A 15,701-nucleotide genomic window follows, 5' to 3' on the forward strand; every position below is an offset into this window, starting at 1 on the left:
CTTGGGATTCTGTCTCCTTCTCTCTCTCTACCCCTTGCCTGCACTCTGACTCTTGATTTAGGCTCAGGTCATGATCTCACACTTCACAAATGCGAGCCCTGTGTTGGGCTCTGCGCTGACAGTGCATAGCCTGCTTGGGATTCTCTCTCTCTCTCTCTCTCTCTCTCTTTCTCCCCTGCTCTCACACACACACTCTCTCAAAATAAATAAACTTAAAAAAAAAAGTTTGCCTTTCAGTTTTTCATAGAGGTCGACAGTAGCCTTTAAATCCACTGCTATCCCTGAATCTTCTGGTTTCTCTAATGAAATGCCATGTGTATTCAGACTGATGTGAATTCCAATGATTCCCAGGTTTACATAAGTTCTGAGGATAATTTAATTTACACTTCCTAGTAACTATCTTCTCCCAGCAGTTGTTTTTTGTCTGGCCATGTTGAATTTCACCTTACACTCCAAAGACCTCTATGCAGATTTCTAGAACTCATTTTTTTCATAGCTCCCTCTTCTCTGGTAAGCCTCCCTGCAAATTCTAGCTCCTCAGATTCCCTCATCTTTAAGCTCTGTCTTCTCAACTGATTGTGACTGCCAGCATCTGCTTATGTTTATCCTCCCTGGATGACAGTCCAGAAATTGCTAAAGCAATCATAGGGTTCATCTTGGTTAGTTCTCTTCTTTCAGAAAGCACAGTTATTCAATGTATAAAAACACTTGTTTCATCCATTTTGTTCAGTTTTCTATCGTTTGTAGTAGGATGGTAAGTTCTGTGCACAGTTGTGCTTTGGTACAGGATACATTAATTTAAAAAAATTCCAGAAGAACGACACTATGCCAACAAAAATAAGTGTTTCCTTACATAAATACACCATGGTATATTGGAATAGTAGAATGCCAACAAATGGTAGCAGCCACTGTGTCTGAACGAAATAGACCACCTTCCATTGTTGACTAGAGCCTATTTCAGCTTTGTTAGTGTTTCAGATCTGGTGAGATTGTCCATGATTCCCAATCAGTGCCTGGTTTAGGGGACTCCGTACAGTCTTCTGCTAAGGGTTGCAGCAACTCCAACTTGAGAATGTGGAAATTTCTGCAGATGGAAGGGACGGTGCTGCACGCAGGGTGCTATCATAGGTCTTCTCAGTCTAAATATTCCTGATTGCTTTCTAATTTATAGCACCCATGCCAGTTTGGCATGGAAAATTCTTTGAGGCTGCCTCTATTAGAATTCCAGGCCCTAATCAAATGCAAGTTCCTTTTGCCCATAGAACTGAGCTATTTGAGAGTTTTCTGCCTTATTCTTTGTCTAATCCACTCTCCTCTTCACTTGGGGAAGAGGCAGGGCAGGAGGCTCTCTAGAAGCTCATCTATGACTCACTTACTTGCTTTACTCACCCTGAGGATCCTTTCCACATGCTCTGGACTGAATTGTGCCCCCCACCCCCGAATTCATATATCAAAGCCCTAACCCCCAGACTGGCTGCATTTAGAGTAAGGAAGTAATTAAGGTTGAAGGAGGCCATAAGAATAAAGCCTTCATCCAACAGGATTAATGTCTTTATAAGAGGAGACACCCACATGCTTGATCTCTTTGCCAGTGAGGGCACAGAGAGAAGGTGACAATTTACAAGCTAGGAGGAGGAGCCTCACCAGGAACTTAATAGGCTGGCACCTTGTTCTTGGACTTATCACCCTCAGAACTGTGAGAAACAAATTTTTATTGTTTAGCCTCCCAGTCTGTGATATTTTGTTACAGCAGCCCAAGCAGTCTAAGGTATCACACCTAATGGAGGTTTTGTTATTTTTTTGTTTCCTTTCTTTGGGCTAGAAAATTGCCTTCCTGACACCTCCTATATTTTTTTCATATTTAAAGGTTTTCAGATAAAAATGCTTTTCTCAGTCTTCCAGAAATTTTTTCCTAACATTTAAAGGAAAAATTATGGAGTTAAAAACAAGCAAGAAATCCACATTAAAACAAAAACAAATACAAAAACTTTCTCTATCTCAATCTCTTGCTTGCCTCTTGAAATTGAAGACCAAATTCAAGACTGTCCTTACTGAATATGATTTTGGGAACCTAATTCTGAAAGCCAAAAGCCAAACTCTGATTACCAATTGCTTTTCCTTTTCAATCATAACAACCTTAATCCTCTCAAAGGTAATGAACAGCCCTAGTTGAATGAGGATAAGATTACACAATAAAAACAACAACAAATACAAGGAAGTGCCAAAAAGAAAAGCATAGTAATGTAATTCAAAATATTACTTCATTGCACAAATGTAATACAGATTTACTACCCATGCATAAGAAATAATTGAGAAGAGGGTCGCCTGGGTGGCTCAGTTTGTTAAGTATCTGACCCCTCATTTCAGTTCAGTAATGATCTCAAGGTCATGAGAACCAGCTCTGGGGCATGGAGTTTGCTTAAGATTCCCTCTCCCTCACTCTGCTGCTCTCTCTTTGAAAGAGAGAGAGAGAGAGAGAGAGAAGAACTAAGTAACAACAATGGTTAAAAAAAAAAAAAAGCAGCACTCTTTTTCTAAGCTACTTTTCTTACCTGTCTCTATCCCTTGGTATTGCTAGAACTCCTATGATAAAAGTTCTCTTCTCTGGCAGGGTTTTCTGGTATAGAGTTCTTATGGGTAGTACCTGCATGGCCCCCACATGGACTCAGGATTGCCGCCTGTCTGACATTATCTACATCTTACCTTGGAGTATGATACAGGGTTTGCTGAGGTCTCCGTGTCTCCTCTTTGTCCTGGGTTCAGGTGAGCAAGGGCTCCTTTAGATGAGCCTACTAATGGTGATAGAAAGTGTACTCCCCTTAGCAATATTATTATTGTATGTAATTTCTATGTAGAAAATAAACACTTTTAATTTTTCAGGTCCTATTTGTATTACCAGATGTGACATATTTCTTGATATCCTCTTTAATTTCTTCAGAGATTTAGATTTAGAACAATAACCTTCATTGGCAGAGTTAGAGGACAACCCATATGGGATCCCATAAGGTCACCTGGAAATACCATCTTTTACTACAAAATCAGCCAGTTTCCTACGATTCAATTCAAGCATCTTCCTATTCCTTTCCCTGAGTTTTGTGCATATCTGCTATATTCACTAAGAGGTTTTAAGATTGCTTTTATCCTCAGTTTGGAGGGATTTAATTCTTGGATTCTTTTTTTCTAGACTCCTTTTATAATGTCCCCTTAGGGAATATCAGAATTGCTTGCAAATAGGGGCACCTCTGTGGCAGCTGGGTTGGTTAAGTGTCTGACTCTTGATTTTGGCTTGGGTCATGATCTCACCGTTCATGAAATCAAGCCACATGTCGGGCTCTGCTGACAGCACAGAGCCTGCTTGGGATGTTCTCTCTCCCTCTCTCTGCTCTTTCTCTCTCTCTCAAAATAAATAAATAAATAAACATTAAAAAAAAAAGGAATTGTTTGCAAATATACTTACTGACAGTTTGTCCTGACATGTTAGGATTCTGGGTGAACATACAAATTAGATCTTTCTGGAATCTGATCCAAGTTGATCAAAAGGATAGGATTTTTGGCTCATATAAATGGAATTTGACATATAAGTTGGTTTTAGGGTTGGTTTGTCAGCTGCTCAATCATGTCTTCAAGGTTCAGTTTCTTTTTATCTCCCCTCTCTGTCTCATGCAGGTTCAGCTTCTTCTTAAGCCTGGTTCTACTTCATTGTCACAAGATGGTTGTGTTAACATCCTTGGGGAATGTGTTTCTCTAGGCACATCTATGGAGATAGAAGGGATCGTTTCCAAGAGTGTTCTTCTCAGGAGGGGGAGGACCTGTCCTTTGATTTGGTCAGCCTGAGATGAGTCATTCTGGAACAAATACTGTGACCAGGAGAGGGACTCTTGTGTTCATTAGTTTAAGCTTCAGTCACTCTTCCCACTGCTACTGTGAGATACCCAGCGGAGGTGAAGATATCAGAATGAATATTTCATTCGTGACTAAGGAAAAGAGAGAGTAATGTTGGGAAGCTAACCACAATGCCCAGCATATCTATTTCCTCAGAAGAGAATAAATGTCTTGAAAGGGGAGAAAAACACGCTAAGTATTCACTTACGCTAGGCCTCATGCCAGGTAATACATGTATTTCTAACACTGCTGGGGAGTGTCTACCCAGCCTATTACCTCCTTTCTTTGCAAATTTCCCTGCCTTCAGGGAGAGTCTCTGATAACCCACCCGTTGAACAAAGATGACTGGATCAGGGACAGACACCTGGTCCAGACTAGGCCAATTATCTTTCCTCTCTAGGAATTTTGAAGTGGGATTCAAACTAGTTAGTCTCTCTGCTGGTCTGTGGGAGCACACATAAAACATTGGAAGCTATGGGGTAGCTGTTTTTTATATGTGCACAGAGAAACAAAGACAGTTTAGAGAGATTCTGAGCAGGGAGAAGCAGAGTTAAGGTTTGACACTAGAGAAAAGCTTCCTTGGTTCTTGATGACCTTCACATGCATGGTCCAGTTACTACTTAAGCCTACTATTTATGTAACACGTTGTTAAAATGGAACCCAAAGACAAAGAACAATGTAGTAGATTCCAAAGAATACTTCTCTTCCCCCACCTAATGCCCTGGATACTAAAGTGAAGCGCTGGACCACCCGTGCATAATGTACTGAGGGATAACGAGATGCTCCTGCCACCTTGATCATGCACTGCAGCTCATAAGACAGAAAAAAGCTGATTAGACAGATGTCCTTGTGTGAACTTGGTGTGATATTCTCTGCTCCCTCCTCATGAGAATAGGATGCTTTCCTTTCACAACTAGCCGATGAGTGAAAACTCTGAGGCAATTTTAGTTTCTGTGTCCTGGAGATTGAGGGAGATAGACAATGCTGTTTGACTTAAGTCTGAAAAGTCTAAAGTCAAGAAGTGTATAGCAAATCCACTGGGGTAGTATGCACTTCTACTCAAATTGGCTTGTGAGCACAAAATGAGACACTTTCCAAAAGTGAGCTGGCCCGGGTCATCTTAACAGAGAATCTCTTCTGAGAGGACTCCTCAGTGGGTTACGATACATAATGAGTTGCTGAATGCTCAGAGCAGAGCTACCCAGAGGAGGGCATGCCATGGGCAAAGGAATTTCATTGGTGATCCTGAGTGAGAATCTCCAAAGAACAAAAATGTCCATCAGAGGAAAAGTCAGCAATGCTTCTACAGTCCTGAGGGCACTGAGGTCAGACTGCAGTACACCAGGCATGGAACCCGGTCCCTTTCCTCTAGTCCTTCTCTCCCTAGGTTGACTTTGGAGAGATCAAAACTGTGGCTTGCACAGTGAGAAAGCAGCAGAGGAGGAACTGCTCAAGCAGCCAACCATACCCACCACCTCAACTTGCTCTGAGGAATGAGGAAAGCTTGGCACTGAATAAGAGTTTATAGATATTTTCATTCTTTATTGAACTGGATGCCAGTTTTGTAATAATGAGACTAGACTGGAACTTTCAATACCAAAACATTATCTAAGAGTGAGTATAAAAACTATGGACAGACATACTAAAGTTTTATTTTTAACAGTGAAAAATAATACATTTATTTTCTTTTTACATTTTATTACTGACTGAGGTGTCATATAATCATTTTAATGATGCTGCCAGGTGAGTATTATTATGTCAGTAAGAATTCTTTTCTCCACTCTGTAATTGGGGAGCCCATGAAAGGGGAGCGACTCATGAAATGGACTTTAAAAGATGTTCACTTTTTTAGTAAGTGGAAATGAGAGAAAGGGAGTTCTGAGAGAGGAAGAAATGGAGAAGCAGAGGCTGGTGAGGCTGTAGCAGTCTAGAAGGTCTGGAAGGGCTGAGGATAAGTAAGTCTGAAAACATTTTAGAGTAATGTGGCAGATCTTTAACATCACTTTTTGTCTTGTCCCTCCTCTACAACTGCCTCTTTCTCATTCTCTGACAAAAAATAAAGGTATTCTTCCCATTTGATCATGTGAGAATGTTCAATTTGGAAAGTAGGAATTATATGCTAGAATCTCACAAGGTAGAGGGGAAAACTGCAAGAGATTCTGAGATAGGTAGGTCTGTTTTGAATACAGTACTATTGCAAGAACGTAGTATTTCTGAAACTCAATTTCCTTGTCTGTAGAGCTGGGAAATTTCTATAGGTCTACTGTCAGGGATACATAACATGAGAATGAGGCAGATCCATAAAATAATTGTGTGACCTTCAGTAAGTCACAAATGCTTAGGTCTAGGTCTCTTGATGTGCCCATTGTGTTGTCAGTGACACTTCATGTCAATCAATGTCTGAAGCACAGTTGAGATGGCTTTTTTTTTTTTCAGTATCATTTTCTTATAAATGCCCAATAAATGTCAAGCCTGACTTTTTGTGTACAAAATCAAACCATTTGTTTTAGTTACATAAGAAAGGTCCTTTTGGTGAGGGTAAGAAGGACATTTAAACTGAAAGTTATGTATAATTGGGCCTGAAAACTTTTAATGGCTCTACTTAAAATGAATAGAAAGGTACTTAGGGAAGGTAGCAGTTGTAGGCTTTCTTTTCTTAGGAAATCAATACTCATAAAACTCAAGGTTGGAGTTGAGAATTAAAAACCACAGTGAGTTTATTTTAAAACATGTAGTCTGTCATCTTTATTTTCCCTTTGGATAACATAGTGTTTATACCCTGAGGTCTATTTATGTTGCTGCAAATCTTTCACTGACTTTGAAGTGAACTTTATGTGGTGCTAGAATCAGAACCTTAGGGCTTAGAAATCATGAAGTCCAACCCCCTCATTTAAAAAAGGGTAAACTGAGGCCAGAGAGGAAAGTGAAAGTGCCTAACATCTCCTCCATTTCCTCCGAGTTGTGATGAGGAACCTCCTGTTGTTCTGAACCTCCAGGCCCAACTCTGATAGGCGAGAAGTCCTTTTCCTTTTCATCTTCCAACATGGGGCTTGATCTTCTGCTCAACCTGCATGGTGCCTGGCACTTAGCAGGTATTCTTTCTATAGTTCTTATTTGAAAAAAGGACTGTATTTCACTCTGAACAGAGTATTCTGTCCTCACCAGAGCCTAATTAGAAACTCTCTGCCATTCTTGGTGTGGCTTAGGAGAATCACCGATCACTGGTTAAAGAAAACAAATCCTTGATGCTCTTCTCCCAAATACGTGCTTCACAGACTTGCCTGTGTGAGAAACTGTTCCGTGGCCAATCCATGCCTGTAGTTTATGCATCCCACTCTTGTGACTGCTCACCTGCAGTTTCCTTTAAAACCATTTCCTAGGGGCTCTGTTAAGCGTCTGACTTCAGCTCAGGTCACGATCTTGCCATGGGTTCAAGCCCTGTCTCTGTGCTGGCAGCTCAGAACCTGGAGCCTGCTTCGGATTCTGTATCTCCATTTCTCTCTGCCCCTCCCCCACTTGTGCTCTGTCCCTGTCTCTTGCAAAAATAAACATTTAAAAAAATATTAAAACCACCATTTCCTGTGTCCAGGGCATCTTACTGCATCCAGCACCTCTCATCCAACTAGCAAGCACACAGATGTGCTATCAAAGCTCGTTTTTGGGTCAGAGGACTACCTAGTTCTTTGGGGTGTCCCTTCAGGGTCCCTGGGAACGAATTGCATTTATGCTTATATTTTAAATCTGGCTGAACCAAACAAACTTCTAGTATTTACAAAAACATGTTTAGTTATTTTTGTGTGATTCAGATATAAATAGAGACTGATTTTATTTGTATAGGTATAAAGGTCATGTGGGTTGGAGAATGAGTCATAGACAATGCAAAAGTAAAACGAGTAAAGCAAACCAACTTAGAAGGTTTACAATTTTGGAGGTTTTCGTCTGAAGAGGAGATAGCTGAACCTCACACAGCAATAGGCTATACATACTGGGTAGGAGAGACCAGCTGTTCCCCTCTCTCCTAGGGAGAGCACAGCAGTAATTAAGTTTAAAGGGCAGCAGTAGGCATTTTTATTGCAACCAGGTAACTTTCTAGAATTCCTACAATGAGAGAATGAGAACTCCGTGGAGTCTCTTTCACCTATTCTCAAATTCCTCCAACACCAGCTCTGCTGTTCACTCCACCTGGTTCACAGATGATGTAAAGCCTTGGGTCCCAAATGGAACCCAGGTGTCCAGTAGTCACTCACAAGGAACTGTCAGGAGCCCTGCAGGAGTTTAAATTGTCAGGGATGAGCAGAGCACCATCTGTTGGGACATCACACCAACTACTATTATTACAGTGTTCCAACATAACTACTTAGTAAATAAAACTGTTAGGTATTTCTTTTTTTTTCTTTCTTTCTTTTTTTTAATTCCAGTATACTGAACACAGTTCACATTTATTTCAGGTGTACAATATAGCGATTCAACAATTCTCTACATTACTCAGTGCTTGTCAAGAGCACTCATCCCTTGACTTGCCTCCCCCATCAGTTTGTTCTCTATGGTTAAGAGTCTGTTTTTTGGTTTATCTCTTTATTTTTTCCTTTGTTCATTTGTTTTGTTTCTTAAATTCCACATATGAATGGAATAATATGGTATCTATCTTTCTCTGACTTATTTTGCTTAGTATTACACTCTCTAGTTCCATCCACATTGTTACAAATGGCAAAATCTTTCTTTTTAATGGCTCAATAATATTCCACTGTGTGTGTGTGTGTATATATATATATATATATATATATATACACACACACACACATCACATCTTCTTTATCCATTCATCTATTGATGGACACTTAGGATGCTTCCATAACTTGGCTGAAAACATGTTTCAATAAACACAGGGGTATATATATCCTTTTGAATTAGTGTTTTCATATTCTTTGGGTAAGTACCCAGTAGTGCAATTACTGGAACATATGATATTTATATTTTTAATTTTTTTGAGGACCCTCCATACCATTTTTCACAGTGGCTATACCAGTTTGTGTTCCCACCAACAGAACACAGGGGTTCCTTTTTCTCCACATCCTTGCCACCACTTGTTGCTTCTTGTGTTTTTGAGTCTAGTCATTCTGACAGGTGTGAGGTGATATCTCACTGTGGTTCTGATTTGTTTTCCTGGTAATGAGTGATGTTGAGTATCTTTCATGTGTCTGTTTGCCATCTGTATGTCTTCTTTGGAGAAATGTCTGTTCATGTCTTTTGCACACTTTTTAACTGGATTATTTGTTTTTGACATTGTGTCAGTTTCTTTTGGTGTTGAGTGGTATACTATTAGGTATTTCTTTTGCCCTAGATACTAGATACTAGATGCTAGATGCTATTTATCTATGTATATGGATACATAGAGAAGTTTTTTTCTAGAGATGTCTCCTTAAAAATTACTTCGAAAAGGTTAAAGACATAGCTTTCACGTTACAGAATGTGGAAGCTGTGGAGTTCTCGAATCCTAATAGAGACCATGATGGAGGGAGGTGTTGATATGGAATCAATCTCATTCTAGGTGACCTTTGTCAACTTTACAAGCTCTTTGATGACTTATTATCCATTTATAAAACAAAGAAAATAATGCAGATGTTGTTGAGGTTTTGTGTTTATAAAATATTCTAAGATGCTCAGATGAAAGGTGTGACTCACAGGAAATGCCAAGTATGAAAGAAACCGTCCCACAGATTCACAGCTGATCCCTTTCTGTGTGATGGAAACTTGATATTTAAAAACCTCATTGATAAGAATGCTGTTCTCATCAGCTGTGCCTCTTCTCTGAAATTTGTTCCATTTTTCTCTCTCCTTTTCCATACCTTCAAATTGGTTGACATTTATAACCTGCAAGGGAGTCATTGAGCAATTACTTAAGGGAGCCCTGCACAAATATAGTTTCTTTTCCACCAGGTAAAGGTCAAGTGTGTATGTTTGGATATATTTATCCTTTCCTTTTCAGTATTTGTCCATCAAGGAAACAGATGTTAGAAAAATACCTGATTGTTTAATCTCACCACTACCAACAGTTCTATTTTGGTCTGCAACACTCCTTTATTTTAGAATGTTTCCTAGGCAGTATATGGTAATTGAAAGAGATCAAAGTGAGTCTACTTAATTTGCACAAGCCTTTCTAATAATATATTTTCATAAAACATGCCTGTGATCAGGTGACATCCATCAAACAACTAAGCCATTATTTGAGGGAACTTTGATTTGGAGAAAGGATCTTCTATGATATCTTTTTCATAAACAACACTTTTCATGATGAAGGAAATAAATCGATCCTCAATCATTTTAGGATACAGAGAGAAACACTACTGAATTGCTGGTGTGCTTCAGTCTAGCCTTTTTTCTAGGCACATATTTATGTTATACACATTTTTTTTGTTTTATTCACCTCATTGTGTGTCAGTTTCTTTTGTTAATGTTTATTACCATTTACTCCAATTAAGGCAATCATGCAATATTTAACACCTTTATTTTTTTGCACAAGCTATTTAAAAAGGTCAATCGAAGATTATTTTGGATACAAGTAAGTTGAAATTGAGAGATATAGATTTAAAATATATTATTTTAAAGATTCCTGTCTGAAATGTTACATAACTTAATGTTTATTGACTCACTCTGTAATTAATTCTAAAGCTCACACCACCAGCTGTTCACGTTGTTAAAACTTAAAATGGATTTTAGGCAAAAAATATTTGATCAGCTGTTTTAATTGGAATAAGTAGTACTGACGTACTTTCCCACTGGATAACTGTACTAACTCTTACTAAGCAAGCTCCTGAAATCTCACTCAATTCATGAAGTCATCTGGGTTTCCTGTGGGACAGGTAGTAACTTACCCATTCTCAACCACTGAAAAATATTATAGTATAATATATAGTATATTATGACTTATTAAATCATAAAATGGATTCATTACATTGGTTATACATAGAATTAACAAACATTACTTAGTTCAGGGCTAGTCCTACGTAAAAATCACAAATGAGGTTGGATCATCTTCTGCTCAAAACTGTTTCCGTTTTGGGTCTTCTTCCTTCCCTTTCTGCGGCCAACTGATCAAAATCTGACACTGATGCTTATAGCCTGAGGAATGTGTCTCTCCTACCCTACTCAACTCACCTTTCCAGGCAAGGCTTGTGCTTCAGACCTTTCCTGAACATCATTCCTTGCCCCCATCATCACAGCCTTTGGTGGGTCTCCTGGTGGCTGAGGGACTTGTCAGATGACTGTGTTGCTAATCATACTGCATTTTGCTAAATTGCAAATCATTGACAGATGTTTCATAAATCATGCCTCCCAGATTGTGTTCCCATTCAGTTAATGGAAACCTTTCAAGACCTTGATCCCTAAAAGGAACTGTTTGGGGTATAAACTCTAGGCAATAAGAAAATAGTAGTAAGTATTTGGAAGGGTAGCAGGAGAAAGAAATCTACGTCCATATGATACTGGATTTCCAATATGACCATTGGGGGGTCTGATTCTCATTAGGTCTGATTCTCAAAGGAAGACTTTGACATGAGGATTTGTGAGCAAGAGATTTGTTAAGGCGGTACTTCCAAGAAAATCCAGTAGAGGCATACAGGAAGCCCAACAACGAAGGGAAAGAAGTTAAGCAAGAGAGCAGTTTTAGGTCAAGCTTCAGCCTGATCTTACAGGGAGCTATGCAGAGGACATTACATTTCAGAGCTTACCTTATCTTGAGGAAAAGGAGCTGGGCTTTCACTCTTCCTCATCGGTCAGTCACTGGATGTAGGCTGCCCTTTGAGAGACACAAGTTCCCTGGCACCTCCAGCTCTATGCAGGTTTGGCCAAACGGTAGTCTTCTGAAGATTACAGCTGTGTGCTGTCAAAAGTGCAACATATAGAAGCTGAGGGACTCATAAGGAAGCACAAGACTTATGAGGAGATCTAAAAGGATATGGGTGGAGCACCTTCCATATCTGCCATAGCGCAGTGGGTGAGCAATGCCTATGCAGCCATACCTTGGGCAGTGGAGCCTTCTTCCCAGGGGTAATTGCAACTCCAGATCAGGATATGGAGTAATACAAGCACCCCAGAAGTCTTCCTGGTACTGTCTCGCAATCAATAGACCCTTTGAAAAGGTAACCAGTTCTCTGATTATAGTTTTGCTTGCATGTTTTTTTTTTACCCTTTTATAAATGAATCTTACAGCATATACTCTACTGTGCCTGGCTTTTTTATTCAACTTATTGTGAAATTCATCCATGTTGTAGCATCTAGTGGTAGTTCATTCTTTTTCATTGCTTTGGAGTATTCCATTATATGGCTGTTTCACAATTCATTTTACTGTTGCTGGGCATTTAGTTTGTTTCCATGTCACATACCCTGTATGTGATACATACTCCTAGAAGATAGAGAATAAACTAACAATATGACAAAAGGAAATCACAGCAGCCAATGTGAACTTCTCTAGCAGTTTGTCAGCCCCCAGCGTAGAACTTAAAGTATCCCTAGAGATAAGCTAGAGTAGTTTGCCAACATCCTCGGAAAGACTTTGGTGAGGCCCAGTGGACCGAACTGACATGGCAAAGACCCTCAGGTGTAACCATTACACCCAGCTATACAGACTCCCTAGAAGAAGTTGCTGACTAGTATCGGCTCAAAGACTGGAGGACCACCCATGCTGTACTTGTGGAGATACTGTTCCAGCTGGACTGCCAGAGGCTTTGTCAGCCCAGAAGGCAGCCTGACTACAATTCTGGCCAATGTTTGTCACAGGACCACACGTGTGCCTCGCTCCTGGCATTTGATGCCTCCTTGCCAGATTCTCTTCCAAGTAGTTCGTTAATTCCCTCTTCTACCTTTCTTGTGTAACTAACTTGTGTGATAAAGTTGTACAATACACAGCGTGATTCATGAATTTAATATTCGTGCTGCATGGTTTTTTGAAACATGTCTCAATCTCATGATTCATACCTGGCCTGTGTTTGCCCTGCTTCATTCCAATTTGGGGCTATTATAAGTGATGCTGATACAAATTTCTTGGGAGTGTATTTTGAAGCCCAAATGTGTGCATTTCTGGGAGGTCTGTGGGTAAGTACCTGAGAGCAGAGTTGCCTGCGTGGACTGTGCATTTATTAAGCCTTGGTAGATACTGCCATTGTGCCCTTTCAATTCTCATTAGCACCGCATAAGAATTTCAGTTGCTCTGTATTCTCAGCCCCACTTAGTGGTCTTGGTCTGTAGCTTCTAACCATTCTCGGTGTGTAGATTGTTTTTTAAACTGGGGTTAAATTGAAAACTCACAGTTAAAAATTTTGTAGAAACTTTTGAAGATAGCAACCTCATTTTGATAAATGCTGATATTGGTGAGTAATTTGTCTTCTCACAAATAAACTTGTGGGTGCTAAATGTTTCTTCATTCAACTGATAATTTTTTTAAGGTTTTAAGTCATTTAGGTGTGAATCAACAAGATCTCTCTTATATTGTTCATTGTAGAAATCAAGGGTTTTTTCTGTTTGAATTTGGTCTGTGTAGAGCAAAGTTTAATGCTATCAACCAAGAAAATTTATAAGAAATATTTCATGTTGACTAGCTTTCACCCTAAAACTTTCTAGCTCCAATTTAAGACTATAGCATCCTGGCAGAAATATGTGGAAATGTTTTGATATCTGTATGAATGCAAAGAATCAGAAACAAGTCATTTAGCCTCAAATAGGAAAAAAAACAAAACAAAACAAAACATACTTTCAATGAAGATGCATAAGACTATTAAAAAAAAAAAAAAAGCTGTGATTTGCTATAGACTGAAACTTGATAGTTAGGCAGGAGAGAAATGTCTATTTGACCCTGGACTAGAACTTGAAAAGGTTTACAGGAGTATGCCTGTTCTCAAATATCAATGTCACTGTATATCATTATACTAGCATTTTAGGACTTCTGCATTAATTATGTTTTTAATTTAGATAATCATGCTATAGAATCACGTGTCATTGAAGGAGGCTCCAATGGTGTGTGTGTGTGTGTGTGTGTGTGTGTGTGTGTGTGTGTGTCTTTGATGGCAAATTTGTTCAACCACATTTTTATATGTTGATCTTTCTCCTTACAGCTGAAAAAGTCTTGGGGGCACCTGGGTGGCTCAGTCGGTTAGGCTTCCAGCTTCGGCTCAGGTCATGACCTCACAGTTTGTGAGTTCGATCCCCACATCGGGCTCTGTGCTGACAGCTCAGAGTCTGGAGCCTGCTTCAGATTCTGTGTCTTCCTCTCTCTTGCTCCTCCCCCACTCACGCTGTCTCTCTCTCTCTCTCTCTCTCAAAAATAAACATTAAAAAAAATTTAACAACTGAAAAAGTCTTGAAAAATTTAAAAATAATGCTTTTAATTAAATGCTGCCTCAAAAAACTGTATATAACTCTATAAAGCATCTGCCCTCAGCCCTTACTAGCTAACACTTTCCTTATCAGTTAATGCCTTATCAGAAATTTGTAGAATTAGCCACAAAGTAAATCACTGGGAAATCGTGCCTGAAAGAGGGAAAATCAAGAACAGTAGTGGAGAAGTGTCTGAGGGAAAAGAGAACTGCTCACACATCACAGAAAAGAGCAGCTTCTCCCATTTTACTGAAGTCTGTTCCTACTCATTTTAGGATGAGCGCAAATCATATGGTTTCTATCTGGAGGGTTTTGGGAGAAGATCAGTGGTCTGATAAACTCTATTGAGTTTTAATATCTAATTCATACAATCACACAGTGATTTAAACAGGAAAAGAATATAGGTGTCTTGTAGCTATGTTCTCTTTCCCAAATGGGAGAATTGGGGCTCAGAAAAGGGTTACAAACAACCTGAATGAGGGGCACCTGGCTGGCTCAGTCAGTGGAGCATGCGACCCTTAATCACAGGGTTGTGAGTTCGAGCTCATGTTGGGTGTAGAGATTACTTAAAAAAATAATAATAAGGGACACTTGGGTGGCTCAATTGGTTAAGCATCAAACTTTGGCTCAGGTCATGATCTCGTGGTTAATGGGTTCGAGCCCCACATTGGGCTCTGTGCTGACAGCTCAGAGCCTAGAGCCTGCTTTGGACTCTCTCTCGGTCTCTCTCTGTCTCTCTCTCTCTCAAAAATAAATAAAAATTAAAAAAATAAAATATGTAAAATAAAAACTTAAAGAAGAAAAAAAAAAGAACAACCTAAATCCCACATGAAAAGTTTCCCATTATTCTAGAGTTTTATTTTCTCCATATACACCCCTCTCCCTCCCATCCTTCTCACCAGTTTCTATTGTTTTCCATTAACAGAAAAATAAGAATTCTCTCTTCCATGAGGCCTCATGTTTTTCTATTTCTGTGCTCTGTTCATGCAGTCTCTCCACTTACAGATTACCACTATGATTACCATGCTGTCATCCAGGAGTGATTTTCCAGCAAATGAGACTTATGTGAGCAGAGAACAATTACTCTAGTGTACAATGCAATACATTCATGAAAGTTATGAATGAAAACATGCTCTAGCTACTGTTTTGTACCTATAGGAATTGCAGAGATTCTACTGAAATACATAGACATTATAGAAAATGTTTCACTAGATAATAAATCCATAACACAGCCTAAATAAAAAAAGATAAACTCAGCAGGCCAGAAATTTTGAGGAATTTTTTGATGGTAAGGAACAGATAAATAGTATCATCTAGCTGGAGAAAGCAGAAAAGAGAAAAAAATACAAAGGCTATAACTGGAGATAGCTCTACATTATTTAAGCATTTCCTAAAGAAAACTAGGAGAAATGTGCTCAGACTGAACAAATCAGAGAGGGAGGGGCCCCTGT

The 15,701-nt window shown here is 39.3% G+C and overlaps 1 long non-coding RNA gene across 1 annotated transcript in view; it reads right to left on the reverse strand.

Moving 5' to 3' along the window:
- Window positions 1-3,216: 3,216 nt before the first annotated feature.
- The window catches only part of LOC113598131 (uncharacterized), a 31,275-nt gene continuing 18,790 nt past the window's right edge, over window positions 3,217-15,701 (reverse strand). The window contains exons 4-6 of the long non-coding RNA XR_008295467.1: window positions 11,610-11,761; window positions 9,565-9,753; window positions 3,217-8,147 (exon numbers count right to left, since the gene is read on the reverse strand). This is a non-coding gene — a long non-coding RNA (uncharacterized LOC113598131). The remainder of the gene's footprint in view (window positions 8,148-9,564; window positions 9,754-11,609; window positions 11,762-15,701) is intronic.

Source organism: Acinonyx jubatus, chromosome C1 (assembly GCF_027475565.1).
Source record: "Acinonyx jubatus isolate Ajub_Pintada_27869175 chromosome C1, VMU_Ajub_asm_v1.0, whole genome shotgun sequence".
Classification (NCBI taxonomy): Eukaryota; Metazoa; Chordata; class Mammalia; order Carnivora; family Felidae; genus Acinonyx; species Acinonyx jubatus.